At 44.1% G+C, this 19,826-nt stretch overlaps 1 protein-coding gene across 22 annotated transcripts in view; it reads right to left on the bottom strand.

Moving 5' to 3' along the window:
• The window catches only part of LPP (LIM domain containing preferred translocation partner in lipoma), a 745,086-nt gene that overhangs the window by 665,669 nt on the left and 59,591 nt on the right, over window positions 1-19,826 (bottom strand). For 14 of the 22 annotated variants that reach the window (XM_035276043.3, XM_078350484.1, XM_078350478.1 and 11 more), the window contains exon 2: window positions 2,378-2,498. The gene's annotated coding sequence lies outside the window, so the exon portion shown is untranslated. Of the gene's footprint in view, window positions 1-2,377; window positions 2,499-9,079; window positions 9,170-16,149; window positions 16,270-19,826 lie in introns of those variants that run through there. The other 8 variants (XM_054245473.2, XM_078350483.1, XM_078350489.1 and 5 more) reach the window with 2 other exon arrangements.

Below are 19,826 nucleotides of genomic sequence, written 5' to 3'. Positions count from 1 at the left end.
ATCCACGGTCTCATTCCCATAACAGTTCTCGGTTGGCCATCATTCCTGGTTCTCTCAGAAACCTCATGTAGACAGTCCAGCTGGCTCGTGCCTTTTCAGAAGGTGAGGCAGGAACTAAAGCCCAGCTCTCTAGAGGGGCTCTGACTGGAGGTTAAAGAGGTTTGCAGAAGGCCTATGGTTGCCCGCAGAGCTTCCAGTCCTGTCTCCTTCTCCTAATAGCACCCAGATACGCCTTTAAGGGGCCACCTGTCCTCCACTGTGAATGCCCCGTGAGATTTGGAAGGGACTGTGTCCAAATTCAGTTACAGGAGAATCCTGGGTCATATTAGCATAATCCCATTCTCTTGGCTCCAATGACTGGTTCAGAAATACATAGTCAGCCAAACCTATGATAATACAGCAAACCAGGCTCTTTCCCTAGAATGGGAAGAGGGATGTCTATGGGTTTCAGCAAGCAGCCATCTCATGACCCATGATGTAAAATATTCCAAGGATGAATCCCAGGCATAAAAAAGGGCAGAGCAAGAAGCACTGCAGAGAAACAGAGCTGGAGTCCTGTTCAAACTGTGGCTGAGGCTCACATGACCTCTGGACTTACCAGCTTCCAAGCGTTCTAGGTTTGCAGAATCACCCACCCACTTCATTTTAGATGCCATACCCTACTGAATGCAGGCTAAGACCTCTTCAGCATCTTAGAAGCCACTCCCAACTGCTGGCTCATAATTAGCTTATGAACAACAAAAATTCCTAGGTCTTTTCCAGTTCTCTCCTGTTAAAAAAAAAATCTCTCCCATTCTGTCATTACACACTTGATTTTTTAAAACCCAAGTGCAAAGCTTCATATTTGTCACAGTTTAATTATAAACACTGAAAAATCTCAAGATGTAGGGCAGGTGACAAAGAGTTTTCATTTGAGACTTAAACTGTATGCTAAGGGGAAAACATTCACGACCGTGGTTGAAATTTTAACAGACACTAGGGTTTATGCATCAAACCAGTGGTTCCCAGCCTTTTATGTTATATAGATCAACAGGCACAGAGTCAGCTGTACTTTTAAGATACACTGATTAAGACAGAGAGACAAAACACAACTGTAAGCTCAGTCACACTTTTAAATGAAGTTCATTTCTTTTTTCAATCGCAACAGCATCTTCTCTGTTCTGAAAAACTACACCACAAATATGTGAAGTGTACTGTTTACACAGTACAATGCCATTGCTGGGGGCATACATGAATTGGCCTCAGCACGGGGACTATCGATCCGGGATGCTAAGTGGAAGTCTCACCCAGAATTCGCTGGTTCATTTCCTCAGCTCTCCTTACAGCCCAGGGCATTCCACACTGTTGATTCTTTCCACCACCCCCATTTTTTAGAACATGGCATTTTACTCTACCCACTAAGTACAGAAGCGCTCCAAAGCACAAGGGAAAAATTCACCTTACCTGCTCATGGTTCTCCTTCCTGAGCACATAACAGGATTTGCATACACATCCCGATGAAGCTCTAGCAGGCCCTTTAATACAAAGGCTCACACCCTATGCCTAAGCATATTTAGCCTACCCTGCCCCAAAGGGTTGATACAAAAATAAAATGAGGCTGAGCAGGGTGGCTCACACCTGTAATCCCAGGACTTTGGGAGGCTGAGGTGGGTAGATCACCTAAGGTCAGGAGTTTGAGACCAGCCTGGACAACATGGCAAAACGCTCTCTCTACTGAAAATACAAAAATTAACCAGGGATGGTGGTATGTGCCCATAGTCCCAGCTACTCGGGAGGCTGGGGCAGGAGAATCGCTTGAACCTGGGAGGCAGAGGTTGCAATGAGCCAAGATTGTGCCACTGCACTTCAGCCTGGGCAGCAAAGCGAGACTCTGTCTCAAAAAAATAAATAAATAAGATAAAATGAGATCACAAAAGCAGCAGCACCTTGCACAAGGGTAAACAAGAGACACTCAATAATAATATTGCTTTCTTTCCTCATAAATGCCAAAACACTATTCAGTGACATTTTCATTTCGGTCTTTCCATTTCATGAACACTTTCTTCCATGCCAAATGAGAAAGAAGGAAGCAATGCAATTACTGGCAACCTGAAATCATTACTCCAAATTTTCTTCCAGTTTCAATGTATGCCACCTTCCAAGAGCTGAGCTCTGCCTTTGCTTTGCCACACATTTTATTAGCACGACTATATATTGTCTATTGCCATAAAAACAACTCAGGAATGAAGGAAGGACATTTCAGTTCTTCTCTTGTTCTTAATGCATCCTAGTTACTGAAGCCCATACTTTAAGTGGAAAACACTAATGTTTAAAACTCACGAACACATGCACATTGATTTTAAAAGGCAAACGTATTACTTTTGCGTGTGGAACTCACCAATTGAGGAAAAGTATCTTCCCTCTGATGAGCATCCAGTAGAACAACAATAAAAGCAGAACACGGGGAATCAGATGACCAGATGCTGTCTTCTGCTGTCTCTGAGCGTCAAAGTTCTCACCTATGAAAGAGAGAAGAAGGGTGTTGCTTATGTATCTCTAGGGTCTTAACCAGCTTCAGAAATTCCCAGGTTTATAAAGCCTCTGACTAGGCTGTGGCTTACTTCTACACCTCCTAAACCCCTAGTAAGATCCTGGAACTCTTATTTCAGTAATTTGTCTCAGAATGATGGGAATAAAATGCTGATGTCTCAGTGTTCATATGTCAGCTCTCGTAGCTCCCCTGGGAAAACAGCTTGGTCTTAATAATGGGGGTGAAAGAGATAAGGCAGATACTCATGTTGTAGGGAAGAAAAAGATTAACAGATAAACCTATAGTATACCAAATTAAAAAAGAAAAGGAATCTGAGTTTGAAGAAAACCTTCTAACTATAGGACCTAGTGCCTTTTGAACTTTAGTTTCCTTGCCTGAAAAGTGAGAGTCAGTGAGCAGCACAGGGATGAACAGTCTTGACACTTCTTAGTAAGTCACCCTTGATATCATTTGGATATGTGTCCTCTCCAAATTTCATGTTGGGTTGTAACACCTGCTGTTGGAGGTGGGGCCTCTGGGAGGTGACTGGGTTGTAGAGGTCGATTTCTCATGAATGGTTTAGCACCACTGCCTTGGTGCCGTCCTGATGATCAGGAGTGCGTTCTCATGAGATCTGGTGATTTAAAAGTGTGTGGCAACTCCCCTGCCTACGTCCCCTCTTGCTCCTGCTTTCACCATATGACACACCTGCTCGCCCTTTGCCTTCGGCCGTGAGTAAAAGCTCCCTGAGATCTCCCCAGAAGCCAAGCAGATGCCAGTGCCATGTTTATACAGCCTGCAGAACCATGACTCAGTTAAGCCTCTCTTCTTTATAGACCGACAAGCCTCAGATATTTCTTTATAGCAGTGCTAGAATAGCCTAATACAGCCCTTATTACAGGTTTTATTTCATTATGAACTATTACTGTTTTGCTAACGATTACACAGTATGTATTCCAACAGACAAGTATTCCAAGGCACGAGCTGTTATAAAACTTGCCTTTCATGAACGCAGGAGAAATCCACATACCAGAAAAACTACCACACCCATTTCATTGTTGTCACTGTAAACATTACCTAACCAATCATACAATTGTTTTGTGCATATTATCTCACTCAGTCTTCAAAGACCCACACAAGTTCAAAGTTGGGAGAGATTTTTTAAATGAACCACCTTAACTTTTCCAACTGACAAGAGAAGCTGGTGGCCTGGGTAAGGAGGTGGCTGCTTCCGGTGCCCACTAGCGCTGGCAGGCAGCCCAGTGCTTCCTCCACTGGATCAACTCTGCAAGGAGAAACTTTGGTTTCATGCAGCTTGTGGATGCATGAAAAAGCGGGCAAAGCCTGCCCGCTGTGACAAAAGACACCAAAACACGCCGGACACCAAAAAGCACTGTGCTTCGTCACACAAGTCACACCTAGAGCCAAACCAGGACTTAGACATCCAGGCCCCCAACACTTGCTTCAACACCCTCCCAGTAATGTCAACCGCAGAAATTAAGTAGGCAAAATGGAGTATCATCAAGATCAGCACAGAAAAGCAAGGAGTTTTCTGAGACCTAGTGGTCTTCAAGGACCTTGGAATTCTCAAAGCCATTTCCACTGAAAGGAGAGAGATGCATAATTTTAAACTTTAAACTGCTGAGAAATGGGTTGTTAGGAAACCAGCACTGTAACTGCGTACAGTGAAATTTCAAAAAAAAAAAAAAAAAAGGTTGCCCCTATCCTCACCCACAAGCTGCATGAAACCAAAGCTTCTCCTTGCAGAGAGAGATACAAATCACAATAGTTTCTACAACAGCAGCAAAGGGCATCTGACTTGCCAGATTTTTAAACTTCACTGAAAGGAAGAGCTCTCCACCTTGGTCCTGAGGGAGTCTCACTCACTCACACTCTCCAGCTTCCTTCCATGCACAAACGAAAGTGGTCTCCCTTTTCCATAGCCAATTTCTCTTTTAATAATTTTTTCTCCTTTTCCATAAAGAGAATAAGCAGCTTTGCTAAAGAACCGCTGTGAAATGATTGAAGTTCCCATGCAAACAAACCATTAGCAGAGTTCAAATGCAATTTAAATTACCAGTTGTTAAAGTGCTTCTCAATTTCGTGGTAAGTTTCCAAGGAGAATTACACGCTATATACTATTTAATTGGTTGTTTTCTATTTTTTAACATCCATTTATCCCCCCACCCCATTATATTTCAGAAGTGTCTATAAAAGCTTCCCTTTAAAAAAGTATACATTGTTGAATAGATTAAATCTGAAGATTGAAAAGTATCAGAGAAACAGCTGCAGGATCACGCAGCTCAGCAGAAATTAGTGGTTTTGACACCATAAAACATGCAGAATTTTAAAATCTTAGGAATCACCTCTTGGTGCCCTCACTCTTGACAGCTAAAGGCACTGAATTCCCAAAAGGGAATGAAGGAGTTGGCCTGAAGTCCTTTTCCTGGTCAGCAACAGATTCAAGACAAGAAGCATTGCTCCAAACTCCCAGCACCCACCACCTCTTCCACTTGGTTGCCTGTAAATGGCAGAGGAAGATGGTATGAAATAGCCAATAAACTTGATTTTCCACTTGTATTTTTTTAAGGAAAATATAAAACTCTCTTCAAATATACTCCTGACCTCAAACATTATGAGCAATGGCAAGTATCTCTCCAAAAGAGAAGAAAGTTAGTAAAGGCTGATGAATGAGTATAGTCAAGGAACTCAAAAACAAGAGACATTATGAGCAGATTCTTGGCAGGAAAAGTCAAGACACTCATCTAGATTCATTAAACAAGTTATGTGACATCAAGACTGCAGATTTTCACAGTTCTATCTGGCCCTGAATTAGTGCAGCCCCCAGAGACAGAGAAAGAGAGGATAAAAAAATCAACAATGTGAAAGGAAGTCTTGTCATATCTGTAAATAAAAAGGATTTCTAGAAGCCATCAGGAGGGCAGTTTGAAGTTCCAGGCTTTGATATTGGACTTGTGTAAATGATTTTCACCTCTCAAAGCTCAGGCTTCTCTGTCTGCAAAATAGGGTTAATACCATCTCCCCATCAAGGTATATGTATTCATTTCCTGGGATCTCACATCTAGCATGTATAGCACAAAGCCTGCGTACAATATGCACTAATTTACATTCACCCCTTTCTAAGGCTTTTACAATTTCTCAAAGCCTGTAGTTCTGTGATTCTAATTTATATGGACTAAAACCGTGTCTTGTAAGCTATGCATATTCCCTAAGTCTGTTAGGATGGAGTCTTGCTCTGTCGCCAGGCCAGAGTGCAGTAGTGTGATCTCAGCTCACTGCAACCTCTGCCTCTCTGGTTCAAGAGATTCTTCTGCCTCAACCTCCCAAATAGAGTAGCTGGGACTACACGCGGGCACTACCACACTCAGCTAATTTTTGTATTTTTAGTAGAGATGGGGTTTCACCATATTAGCCAAGATGGTCTCAACCTCTTGACCTCATGATCCACCCACCTTGACCTCCCAAAGTGATGGGATTACAGGTGTGAGCCACTGTGCTTGGCCCTTGGAAATGCTATTTTAAAATGGCCTCCAAATCCACATTTCGAAGCACACATGCTAATAAAATCTAAATTTCATATCCAAGACATTATTTAAACTTTCTATCAACCTATTAGAAAAATTTCCCAATTGAACTCTGAGGAAACTGAGGAACAGGGAAGTTAGGCCCTTGCCCAATATCTCCAGGCTAGCAAGTGGTAAAGCCAGGATTGAACACAAGTATTCAAGATCATGTCTCATGCCACGGGCTTTATTAATTTATAATTGTAACTATAATATAGACCGTTCTTCTGCCAGAAGTGGAAATATACCTTTACAACTCCTGCTATTTTCCCATTTCAGGGAGCTTTGGGATAAAAGCAAGGCCTACATTTAAAAGTGTTTTTTTAAAAGTTCATGTTAACAGCAGGTAAATCTTTCCTGAATTCTACCTTGCTGTTATGTTCTTTTTTTTTTTTTTTTTGGGACAGAGTTTCGCTCTTGTTACCCAGGCTGGAGTGCAATGACGCGATCTCGGCTCACCGCAACCTCCACCTCCTGGGTTCAGGCAATTCTGCTGCCTCAGCCTCCTGAGTAGCTGGGATTACAGGTACGCACCACCATGCCCAGCTAATTTTTTGTATTTTTAGTAGAGACGGGGTTTCACCATGTTGACCTGGATGGTCTCAATCTCTTGACCTAGTGATCCACCCGCCTCGGCCTCCCAAAGTGCTGGGATTACAGGCGTGAGCCACCGCGCCCGGCCTGTTATGTTCTTAAGTGAAATAAAAAGCTCCGAACCCTGGCACTAAGTAGACATTTACTGGAATGTGGGAAACAGACTTGAGCAAGGTTAACAATTAGCTGATATCAGACCAATTCAAAAAACAGAATTCAAATGGCTGGGCTCATGATCAAACAAACCATGGGGACCCCAGCCTGGGCTATGGAAAACTTCTCTGGCACAACTGTTAACAGAATGTCACGTTCTCCATTCAGAGGTGTACCAAAGAGAGGTTTGCTAACACCTCCCATCTTTGATAAGGCAGTGCGTGGACCTAGCAGGTGTAGGTGCAGAGTTGGACATGCCTAGGAGTGTTGAAGAGCCTCAGTGTGGGGACACACTGGAACACACGAGACAGAATGAAAAGCGCCTAAAAGCACGAGTACATGCAATGTCCTTTCGAGTGTTTAAAAGTTCTCTGCAGATGATGTAACTTCTAAACGAAGCCTGAACACCCAAGAGGATTTCTTGGATGAGGAGGAGGGAAATAGCCCCAGGGAACACAATGTGCAAAGGCCTTGAGGAGATGAGTTCAGGGTTTTCTCAGAGAAAGTGACTAATCTGGTAAGGCCAGTGGCAGAGAATGTGGAGGAATGTGGTGGGACTGCCGCCTAGAAAGGAATGCTGCAGCCAGAGCCTGAAGGACCTCGTATCTCATGTTCTAAAGCACTTGGATCTTCAGCCATAGGCGTTGCATTTCGGGAAGTAACACAGTAGAAAGTTAAAATTGTAGACCTATCCCTTTAAGAAATGAATCCCCTTCTGTGGTCAGTTTCCAAGCATAGCAACGGTAAGAGAGCTACCTATGAAGGGATCTTCTCCACGTGGCCCCACTCACAGAGAAGTTGGGGGGAAGGTGGCTTTCAGAGTTGCTCCTAACTCATACCTTCAGTGACCATTTCTTCTACGTCTGAAATACTCACCAACAGAACAGACCCACTGGAAGGCCCAGGAATGACACAAAGTCTCATGTTCCAAGCAGGATGACCCCTCTGCCTTCAGGGAACTGCCAGCCCCATCCAACTCCTTGAATCAGAGGAAGCTGGGCCGGAGACAGACTCCAACCAGCCTTTCTCCTGCCTCTTAAGAAGCAGAAGGCAGAGGCCTATCCCGCTTGTACTCTATATGCCTCAAGTTTCACATCAGAGCTCACAGAGTTCTCAGCCAGGCCTGAAACCTCGTGACCCAGGCGTGGGATTAGTCATGAACCTGTGCTAACGTCACCACGTAGGTTGTATGGAATCCTCCTTTCCCTTAAAGGAATCTTTGTAGCAGTACCCACATGTCAAGGCCTTCAAAGATGCAATCCCCTCCCTGCCCTAAAAGAGCTCCCAGTCTAGAAGGAGAGATAAGACATTAACTAAGAGAGGACAAGTGGCACAGAAGTACAGATAACAATGCAAATTTTCCTAACACACAGTGACGTGAGGTGTGGTCATAAAAGAAAATGTAATGACAACAAGGGTAAGGAAAATTGTTGACAATTCCAGATTTACACGAGCTCACTGGGGGAATCAGACCGTTTTTATACTACTCCTGTCAACTTGGTGGCTTTCATGGGGAGAACCTATTCTATCACACCCATTTGGCAGATGAGAAAACTCAGGCTGAAGCAGGTTAACTGACAGTGAGGAAGTGTCACAGCCAGGATTCAAATCCAGATCCCATACTCATTATCGGCATCCATTTGTACTCTATCGCCTCACAGCTAACTGTGGGTGAGTTAGCAGAACAGAGAATACAGAGATTGCTTCTACTGAACGGGAGAGCAGGTGGTGTTCAGGGATTATTCCCTTCCCAAAGTGGCGTCTGTGAAGAATGTTACAGGAGGATTGGGAGTTCTATGAATGAAGATTGAAGAGGTTATGTCAGGCTAAAGGAAAAGTATGTGCTAAGGCATGAAGGTGAGAAAGTGAGGGTATGTCTGGGGATTGGCAGAAAATGTGTCTAATTTAAAGATACGTGAGCAGGAGCATCAACAAAGTCCACAGTGGACCCACGTTGGTGTCCAGTTATGACAGGTACCGGACACCAGGGGCAGGAGTGTTTACTTAATACTTTTATGTACTAGAAAAATAATAAACGTTTCACAGCAGAACTGTGGCATGGTTTCAGCTTTACTTGGGATTCTGTGCTCTATGCAAATAGCCTTTCAGCACCTGAGTCAGGGTAAGGAATGACGGGCCCTTGAGTCCTTACAGGTCAATACACAGAAGGACATGGTTCCCTGGCTATGACTTTGGAGGTAAGAAAATCTACATCTAGGCAGGGCGCGTTGGCTCACACCTGTAATCCCAGCATTTTGGAGGCCGAGGAGGGCAGATCACAAGGTCAGGAGATCGAGATCATCCTGGCCAACATGGTGAAACCCCGTCTCTAAAAAAAAAAAAAAATGAATGAATGAAAATCTACATCTATTTCATAGAGTCTGACCATTCTTCTTCAGAGCCTCTGTGGCTCATTAAATAAATTCTAGACCCAGGCTAGGGCACAGGTACCCTCAGTTGGTAAACACAGCATGGAGAGCGGGATAGGAGTCAAAAAATAAAAAGAACTGTGCCTGACTCTTGGATTCTACACTTATTCACTATGTAACTTTGAGCAACTTACTTCCTTTTATCAAGGGTGTAGTTTGATTCGTAAAATGGAAACAATAATATAACTACAGCTAGGTTCTTGTGAGAACAATCCATTTGTGAGATTGAATATGAGGATGTGTGTTTCCTACATGCAGGCTAACATATTTAGAATAAACCTCTCCCTCCACCCCGCACCCCTGAAAGCCACCATGTTGAAAGAGTTGTATAAAAACTGCCCAATCTTCCTGGTAAAGTGATCTAAATCTGGATTTGCCAACAATTTTTTTTTTCCCTCTGTTGAAAATTGAGCTGTATTCCCCAGGCAAGTCATTACATCTTTTTGTGCCAAATTGTTTTCATCTTTTAAATGACCCAGTAATCCCACTTTGGGCAATATACATAAGGGAATAATCCAAAAGGAAAAAAGAAGGCAATTTGTTCAAAGATGTTATTCATAGTGCTATTTCTGGCTCTTTATATATCCCCCTATTATAGCACTTATCTCACTGCGCTGTAATTATCCACTCCCTTTCCATACGCCTCCAAATTATCTTTGAATCAATCCCCAGCACCTAGCACAATGCCTGGCATACAGTAAGAACTCAATAAATGTTTGTTGACTCAATGAATAGGTAATATAAAAGAAATTTTAGAAGAAACTCGAATAAGCAGTAACAAAACACTGTTTTTAAGAGATTATACTCAATTTTTTTTAAACCTGGTAACTACGGACTGCAAGAGGGGTACACGAAGAAGCCTCAGAAATGCGTTTTTAGGTGACTTCGTTTATGATCTCTGAGCATCTCTGGCTTTGGGCTGATTATGGTATAAGATTGCCATGGATACCCAGGAGGATGAGGTCACAAGCTAAGTTTCTTTGGCCTGGTGGCTAGAGAACAGGGCTTGGTCAGGAATTTTGGATTCTCTACCTGATTCAGCCCCTACCTAATTTCTCCAAGGCCTGAAAAATGAAGTATTTTCAGGGAAGCCCAGCATGTTAAAAGGAATTACAGGGAACTGCCAAAGGCCAGCAACTGTGAATTCAAGCGTAAATGAAAAAAGAGGTCTGGTAGGTGCCCTTGAACCAAGGTCCTCAGGCCAAGGAGAGGCTTTCAAGCACCAGCTCTTCTGGGCTCCCACTAGGCCTTCCAGACCCATGTCACATGAAGATTGAAGACTCTTTACCACGGAGTTTACGGGAGACAGAAATCTCTGCATGAACAGACAACACATGGTGAAAACACAGCATGTTAAATACAGCCCATAAAGTCAGCATCACTCTGAACGTTCCTCATTCTTGGTGGGAAAGAATGTTTTACAAAAATACCCAGGGAGAGCAAAGGAAGCGGCACATTCTGCAGGGCTTATTTTGGGGCATTCCAACAGCTCTCAGCTGGGAACTCAAAGGCAGGAAGCCTCCGTCCTCTGTGCATTGGCCCAAAGCTCAAGGTTAGAAACCAAATGGGAGTGGGGTGAGAGACACATACTCTTTGGTCTTGGAATGCCAGCTGCTTATCTGTGCAACCCCTCCCCCTCTGCCCCACCCCAGCACCTATTTCCATTTCCCTCCAAGTCTCCCCAATTCCTGCCCATTTAGCTTGACATTTCTCTGAAGGAAATCACATCTGAGATCCTACAAATGACCACTGCCAAACATGCCCCGAACTTACCTGTTTCTCTCCTGCCCAACTTCTAGGCCCTAGTGGAAGTTACCACCACCTCTCACCTGAATTGCAGCACAAGTCTCTGCCTAACCTTTCTGCTTATACTCTTTCCTCCCTTTTACTATCGGGTTCCCGCCACAGCAGCCAGAAAGATGCCTGTTACCCCTAACTCAGGTGGTTCCCATCACACCTGGACTCAGGTATAAGAAGCTCAGGTCTCTCCACCATGCATTAGTCCCTGCTCTTTTCTCTTGCTTCTTCCCCTGCAGCCCACATCCTGCCAGCACACCAGGCTCCTTCTGTGCCTCAAACACAAACTCCTTCCCACTTCATGGCCTTGACCTCTGCACTGACCCTCTCCACTGCCTGCTTCTACAAGGCTGCCTCCTTGCCACTCAGATCTCAGCTTAACATAACCTCCCAGAGCCCTTCCCCACTCACTCACAGTCAGAACACAGTTTGTGACTCCTCCCTTGGGTTACTTATTACTCCCTCTTAGTTTAAGTGTTCCTTTATCTGCCTCTTCCACACACCTGTACCACAGTCCAAGCTCCAAGGGATCGTTGTTGCGTGTGTCTTATTCTTTCCTCTAAATCAAGTATTGGGATAAAGCCCAGAACAGTGCAAGGCACCTAAGTGGAAACTCAATACAGATTTAATAAAATTAGATGAATACATGCTACGGCTGGAAGAAGCCTGACAGAATGTATAAAAGGAAAGCAGCCCAGCACTGTGGCTAACATCCTGGGCTTTGGAGTCAAGCACACATTGGTCACTAATGCCTTTACCCAAGAGCTATAGGGCTTCAGGCAAGCTTTCTCAATTCTTTAGGTCTTAATTTTCTCAAAAGTAAAATGGGGATAACAGCACCTGCCTGTGGGAGCATTGGGAGAGTTAGAGTCAGGATGTTTAGTGCAGAACTTAGCACAGCCTCAATGTTCACTGTGTTGATAACTAAATGTTATCAACAGCAACCTCCTCTTTCAGGTGAGAAAAGTAAGACTCAGAAGGGAGCAGGGCATTGCCCAGGTGAAACATTGCATTAAGAGCAGAGTCAGGCCGGGCACGGTGGCTCACACCTGTTAACCCCAGCACATTGGGAGGCCGAGGCAGGTGGATCACCTGAGGTCAGGAGTTCAAGACCAGTCTGGCCAACATGGTGAAACCCTGTCTTTACTAAAAATACAAAAATTAGTGGGGCATAGTGGCGGGCACCTGTAATCCAAAGCTACTCGGAGGCTGAGGCTACAGAATCACTTGAACCAGGGAGGCAGAGTTTGCAGTCAGCCAAGATCATACCACTGCACTCCAGCCTGGGCAACAGAAGGAGATTCTGCCGAGAGAGAGAGAGAGAGAGAGAGAGAGAGAGAGAGAGAGAGAGAGAGAGAGAGAGAGAGAGAGAGAAACAGACAGAGAGGGAGAGAAAAGAAAGAGAGCAAGCAGAGTCAAGTCAGAAAATTACATGGCCAGTTTTGGTCCACTATTCCACAGATCTAATAATTACTAAAATATTAGATATGCCACCTATATATATATTCTGCCTTGTTCTAGAAAGGATCTGAGGTACCTGACAAAAAATGCTAATAGTTCATGATTCAAGTGAGAAAATGGGTAAGAAGAGGGGAAAATGAGGCAAAGGAAGGGGATAGAGGATACAAAAAAATAAGAGCTGGATGTCTTATACAATTTGCTAGAGGTGAACTTTAAATTTAGTCATGGGCTTCCCAGAGGCCAATGCAAAAGAAAGGAAGCATAGCTGTACACAGCCCTTTGGAACACTCTCTTTCTGAAATGCCACAGCAAGGTGTAAGGGGGTGTCGCCATCCAGGTGAGAATCACCCTCATTTGTCACACTCTTGTCAACCAGAATCCAGCATCCAGTTACTCCTGATCATCTGCCTCTCTCATGCAAAATTAGTCTCTACTACTGGTGACTTTGGGCCACTTAATTAATCCTTTGAAGTCTCTGCTTGCTGTTCTTCTGTAAAATGGACTTTAAAAAAAGAGTACCTAAATGGATAGACAAAATGTGGTACGTTCATTACCACAGGACATTATTCAGCCTTTAAAAGGAGAAATTCTGACCCATGCTGCAGAATGGATGAACCTTGAGGACATTATGCTGAGTGAAATAAGCCAGCCACAAAAAGACAAATATGGTATGATTCCCCTCAGGTACGGTACCCTGAGTAGTCATATTCATAAGAAAGTAGGATGGAGGTTGCAGGGGCTGAAGGACAGGAGAATGGGTAGCTGTTGGTTATAGGTACAAAGTTTCAGATTGCAAGATGAAAGAGGCATGGAGATTGATTACACAGCAATATGAATTTATTTAACACTGCTGAACTGTATTCTTTTTTTTTCTTTTTTGTGACAGGGTCTCAATCTGTCACCCAGGTTAAAGTGCAGTGGGGTGATCTTGGCTCACTGCAACCTACACTCCCCTGGTTCAAGCAATCCTCCTACCCCAGCCTCCTGAGTAGCTGGGACCACAGGCACACACGCACACCACCAGGCCCAGCTGATTTTTGTATTTTTAGTAGAGGCGGGGTTTTGCCATGTTGGCCAAGCTGGTCCTGAATTCCTGGACTCAAGTGATCTGCCTGTCTTGGCCTTTCAAAGTGCTGGGATTATAGGCATGAGCCACCATGCCCAGCCTTGAACTGTACTCTTAAAAACAATCAAGATAGCAAATTTTATGTTATACGTATTACACCAAAGTTAAAAATAAGATTTTACAGAATAGTTCCCACTCAAAGGCAGCTCCAGTGCTGAGATAATTTAGGTAAAGTGTTGAGTTCTGTGCTTGGCAACCATTAAGCAACCAATGCATGCCAGCTGTCCTTAAGAGTATTAGTATTCATATTAGTAATATGAATTCTAACCTCTTAGTGTCCCTGTCCCTTAGCACCACAGAAAAACACCCCAGGCTTTCCTTCTTCAAGACTCTCTCTTCCTATCTCATAAGCAGAGATTCCAGTCACCACCCAACCTCAACTGGTCAGAGGACAAGATGGATTATACGCAGGTTCCTGGGAGTCCTGTGCAAGTTCCCTCCTTCCTCTTGCCTCAGAGCAGATTACAGAGTTGCTTCCCCTCCCTTCAAAACTGGCCAGAATAAATGTAGGTCTCAGAGCACTTCCTCTGCTCTATGACATCTGTCCCCTAATGTCACTGGTAACAAAATGCTTCCCCAAAACGTAGTTCTACCATCTCCCCTGCACTGGAAAAGGAGGCTAACAAGTTGATCCGAGGCTAGGCACAGTGGCTCCCACCTGAAACCCCACTTATGGAGGTTGAGGCAGGCAGATCATCTGAGGTCAGGAGTTCAAGAGTAGCCTGGCCAACATGGTGAAATCCATCTCTACTAAATATAGAAAAATTCGCTGGGCCTGGTGGCATGCGCCTGTAATTCCAGTTACTCGGGAGACAGGCAGGAGAACTGCTTGAACCTGGGAGGCGGAGGTTGCATTGAGCCGAGATCATGGTACTCCACTCCAGCCTAGGTGACAGAGTGAGACTTTGTCAAAAAAAAAAAAAAAAGATCTGAATTTGAGCTGACTACAAAGAGTTACTACTGATGGCTGTGAAATGTCTGAGGTGACGTAATAGGCTGGTGTCTTCTGGATCTCTAGCCTGCTTCGGTAGGTTTAAAAAGTGTCTGTGTGTGTGTGTGTGTGTGTGTCTGTCTGTGCACCATGTGTTTAAAATCTAGTCAGAATCAAGACTCACCTTTGAATGGGCATAACAGACTTAAAAAGTGTGTGTGTGTTTGAAATCTAGTCAGAATCAGGACTCATCTTTGAATGGGCATAATAGGCTTAAAACGTGTGTATGTATTTGAAATCTAGTCAGAATCAGGATTCACCTTTGAATGGGCATAATAGGCTTAAAAAGTATGTGTGTGTTAAAATCTAGTCAGAATCAAGACTCACCTTTGAATGGGCATAATGGGCTTAAAAAGTGTGTGTGTGTTTGAAATCTAGTCAGAATCAGGACTCACCTTTGAATGAACATAATATTCCAGAATTCTTACAGCTTCAAGAATAGTGGTAGAGGCTTGGGTGGGAATCTCAGCTTAATTTCTCTCCAGGCCCATGCATAATTTTCACTTCCACAAATGGAAATAAAGGCCCACACTACTCATTCTGCCTTTTGGACAAGTGAGCATCCCCTTTCGTGAAAGAGAAAGACATAGGCAGCAAAGGAGAGCAGAAGGTTGCATTCAGACAACATTCACATGACCAAAAGAAGGGAAAGGTAAGTAAAAATCAAAGAACAAAAAAAAGAAAAAGAAAAGGGCCTCGTACAAAACAACAAATCCAGGTATCTGAGCCCATATATCCTAATGGAAAGAGGTCTGAACTGTGAGAAGTGGGTTCTAGCCCTCAATTTCCCATCAACTAGATTAGTTAAGGGGGTGGACAATTCTAACATCTCCCAATCTCCTCATCTTGTAACAGAGGGGCAGCTTAAGTCTAGTGGAAGGAGAATGAACTGAGAGAGAAGATCGGGGTTCCAATTCCCCATAATGAGCCATGTGTCTTCAGGGCCTGGGTCTCTGCTGCCATCAATTCACACTGTGAAATGAGATAGATACACTGAATACTCTGCAGGACTCTTCCAACTCTGACAGTTCATCTAGTCCACACAGTGTCCTGTATGCAAGGGATTCCAGACTGCGGATGATGTGCAAATGCTACACACCAACATTTTGCATATTCTTAAGTCCAACCATAACCTTTTAAGCTAAAACTACCCCTCCCTACGTGTCCACAGACAGCCCTTTCAGCTGGTTGCGTTAGCCCTAGTAAAAGATAACAACACTCCCAAATTGTCTTTCTACCCAATTCAAGATAGGCCTCAGATGAGAGAAAATATCTACCTTTTTTTTTAAATATACAAATATAATTTTTCCTCAGGCCAATCTTGTCTTGAAATCTCATTGAAAGAAGTACTCCCCTGGGAGAGCAGCTGTCCACACCCCCAAATTAAAGTGACCAGCACTCCCAGTAACGTGTCCCATCACCATGCAAGTAAGCCAGCCCACAAGCTGTAAGCCCCAGATCTGTGGGCAGAAATGCCACTCATCTGGCAGTAATGATGTACTCACGCGATGTCTGGCCCCCACTGGCAGCTGGCCCTCCACCAGCCCTCACTCCGTCTCGCAGGCCCTCAGTCCACTACAGGACACAGCAAGGCGGTGGTCTCGAAGCCTGAAGGGAACAGAACTGAGACATTCTCGCCTCAGCTTCCAGAATAAGGGGCAGAGGAATGAAGGGGGAAGGGTGGGGGCAGGGCAGGGGGATGACTTTGTTTCTGGAAACAAGAATTCAAATCCTGCTTCTCCTAAACCCTGAGTCACCTCCCTCTCTTCCAATAGATCAGTGTGGTGGGTAAACATTTCCAAATATGGAGAAGCAGGCTGGAGGATGTCAGAAAAATCACCCTTCTCTTCTCTGGCACTTGAAGAACATGCCCCACTTAAGACAGAATTCCTTACTCGGAGTAAATTATTAACCCCTAAAGAAGTGGATTCTCAACCCTTCCATCAACTGTCCTATTACAGGAAAAAGCCTCCTCCACCCCAAACAACGAAGTGACTGGTTTGAAAGGCTTTAGGCTCATCTTAAGAATGAGTCCATCCAGAATGCAACTGCATTTACGAAATAAATCATTAATCTGGTAGGGGGGAGATATTTTGGGAGATGCACATGAAAGGTTGCAGGAATTTAGTCTGAGGTTCCTCTGATGGCAGCTGAGTCTCAAAACCACTCCTCCTGGCCAGGCACAATGGTTCACACCTATAATCCCAGCACTTTGAGAGAACATTTGTGAAACCAGCCTGGCCAACATGGTGAAATCCCGTCTCTACTAAAAATACAAAAATTAGCCAGCCATGGTGGTGGGCGCTTGTCATCCCAGCTACTTGGGAGGCTGAGGCAGGAGTATCATTTGAACCTGGGAGGCAGAGATTGCAGTGAGCCATGACCACGCCTTTGCACTCCAGCCTAGGCAACAAGAGTAATACTTGTCTCAAGAAAAAAAAAAAAAAAAAGCCCTGAGTCTCTTGCCCCCAAGCCCAAATCCCTTGGTCTGAGAGTCCTCCCGGGAACGTAGTTTGGCCTGAATCCTTCATAGGGGCAGACACTGTGCTGGAAGACTCAGAACAAAACCAGACTTTCAGCAGAACACTGTTGTCGGGAGAAAGGAGGGTAAACTGTGCAGTTAAACTTGTAACATGGATTCCAACCCTAAGGTACTGTGATGAATAAGCTGGAGCAGTGAAGCCAATCAGGAATGGATCCGACCTAAAATGACTCCAGACTGAATTAAAGGAGAAGAAAGAGAGATGAGACACTAAGGAAAATGGAGATGTGGGGATGTAGGAGGAGCTCAGAGATGGGAATCCAAGTACCACATCTCAGCTTCCCAGCGGTTCTGTCTTAGTGACCTCGTTCTACTGTTGGTTGGAAAGGCTTTCTGGAGATCAGATGAGTCCTTCTTCAAAATCATCACCCATTTCCTGCCTCTGGACTGCACCAAGAGGTTGCTTGTTCTCACCCCCAGGAAGCCTTCAAGGTACAAACAGCACTGACCGGGTCACAAAGGGACCCAAGCCCCAAGCCCCAAGCCCAAATCAGTCAGTCATCGAGATTTTAGATGAGTCAGTTCTCCTCGTGTAGCTTACATATTTTTCACTTACAAATTAGGCAAATATCCAGAAATTGTCCAGTTAAGTGTTCTAAAAGCAGCTTCTACTTGGTCTATCCAAAGGGTCATTACACATTTATTTTGATTATTTGTTTTATACTTAGCAAGCATGCCATAAGCAACATTTATTATTTATTGAACATTTAATAAAGGAACACAAATGTAAGTTCCTATTTTTTTTTTTTTTTTTTTTTTTTTATTGGATTATAGGTTTTGGGGTACATGAGCAGAGCATGCAAGACAGTTGCGTAGGTACACACATGGCAGTGTGCTTTGCTTTTCTTCTCCCCTTCACCCACATTTGGCATTTCTCCCCAGGCTATCCCTCCCCACCTCCCCCTCCCACTGGCCCTCCCCTTTTCCCCCCAATAGACCCCAGTGTTTAGTACTCCCCTTTCTGTGTCCATGTGTTCTCCTATTAAAATACGTAAGGATGTAGACTCAGAGAGCCTTCCGCTGCATGCCAGAACCAGAATTCAGGGCAGAGATCTTGCCACTGTAACCCTCCCCAGGGGTGGGAGTTGGGATTGAGATGTCAAAATAGGTCTGGAGAGCATAAAGGGGTGGTCTTCATTCTGTCAGGAGCTCAGCGTCCCTTCCTGCATCCCAACAGGAGCATTTCAGCAAAGAAATGAGATTATTCCATGGAAAAGAGCTGCTGGGAATGGCCTTAAGCTCTAAAAACCAAAGACCAAGTGGTAAGCCACAGAGATAAAGATGAAAACCAGAATGAAAGACTTTAACTGTCTCTTCCATCTTGCAGACATCTGGAGATAAGTTTCCACATCCACATAGAGACCCTTCAGTTCCTTCAATATATGTGTACCACAGAGCCAGATCGTCCTCCTGGCTCTGTGATCTCGAAATGAGAAGCGGCCATAAAATGCCATTGAGCCCAATGCCTGCCCCACTGGTATTCCTGAGGTCTCCAGTGAAGCAGAAATCATTGCTTCCTGATGCTGCAAATTCCATCTTTCCAACAGAAAGTTCTTCCTTACATGGAACTAAAATCTGGCTCCCTGGCCTTCCATCCCTCGCTCCAGGTTCTGTCTCTCAGGAGCATATTTCAACCTACGTGTGTCTCATTGGTTTGGATTTTTGTGGTAAATATGTATGTTCGTCTCCTCAGTATCCATGGGGAATTGATTTTCAGGATCCCCAAGATACCAAAATCCAAAAATGCTCAAGGCCTTTAAATAAAATAATGCAGTATCGCCTCTATACTTTAAATCATCTCTAGGTTATTTATAATACCTAACAATGCAAATCCTATGTAAACAGTTTTTATATTGTATTGGGTTTTTATTTTTTTACTGTTGGATTTTATTATTGTTGTTTTTAAAAATATATTCAAGCTGTGGTTGGTCGAATCCATGGATGCAAAAACCACTAATACAGAGACTGCATATAGGAACAAAGCTACCAAAGACCTCAGCCCTCAGTCACTCTGTTGTTCTCCTGACCACACCACACTGCTGACTTCTAATGCATCTTTTTGCCAACTTGAAATCCATTCCTTTTGGATGTTTCCAGTGTGTTACTGCAAAGCAGTTCATTCAGCATGTATACTGCTGGCCTTGTGGACATCTGACTGGTGTTTAGTAGGGTATGTTTGTAGCACGGTATGTCTACTAAACATACCCTGCTAAACACCAGTCAGATGGACTTGTCTACTTTATTGAGAAATGACAGAAGATAGACCTGCAAGTCCAGCTCTTTGTCTACCGCCATCCCACAGCCCAAGCCACGCTCCCACCCTTTGTGGATGAAGCTCAGGGATGCAGACCCCATTCCAAGATCCCCACTCCTGTTCTCAGATCCTGCCAGACCATAAACTGTCTCCAGGACACAAGGCTATCCCAAGCAACACTAAAAGAGAACTCTGTAGGAAAAGAGGGTCTTGTCAACATAATTCTCAGAATAACAAAGCAGCTGGCAGGCAGGGCAGCAGGGTCAATCTGCTAATCACAGGGCTGGGAGCTTGTGATCCCTGACAGCACCATTCTGAACCTGTGTCTTTTTAAAAAGGAGAAAAAATGTTATTTTCTTTCATAGTTCTGATGGCACTGTTTGCAC

The sequence above is a fragment of the Callithrix jacchus genome, chromosome 15 (genome assembly GCF_049354715.1).
Source record: "Callithrix jacchus isolate 240 chromosome 15, calJac240_pri, whole genome shotgun sequence".
In the NCBI taxonomy this organism is placed as follows: domain Eukaryota; kingdom Metazoa; phylum Chordata; class Mammalia; order Primates; family Cebidae; genus Callithrix; species Callithrix jacchus.
This window is presented reverse-complemented; position numbering and strand designations above follow the sequence as displayed.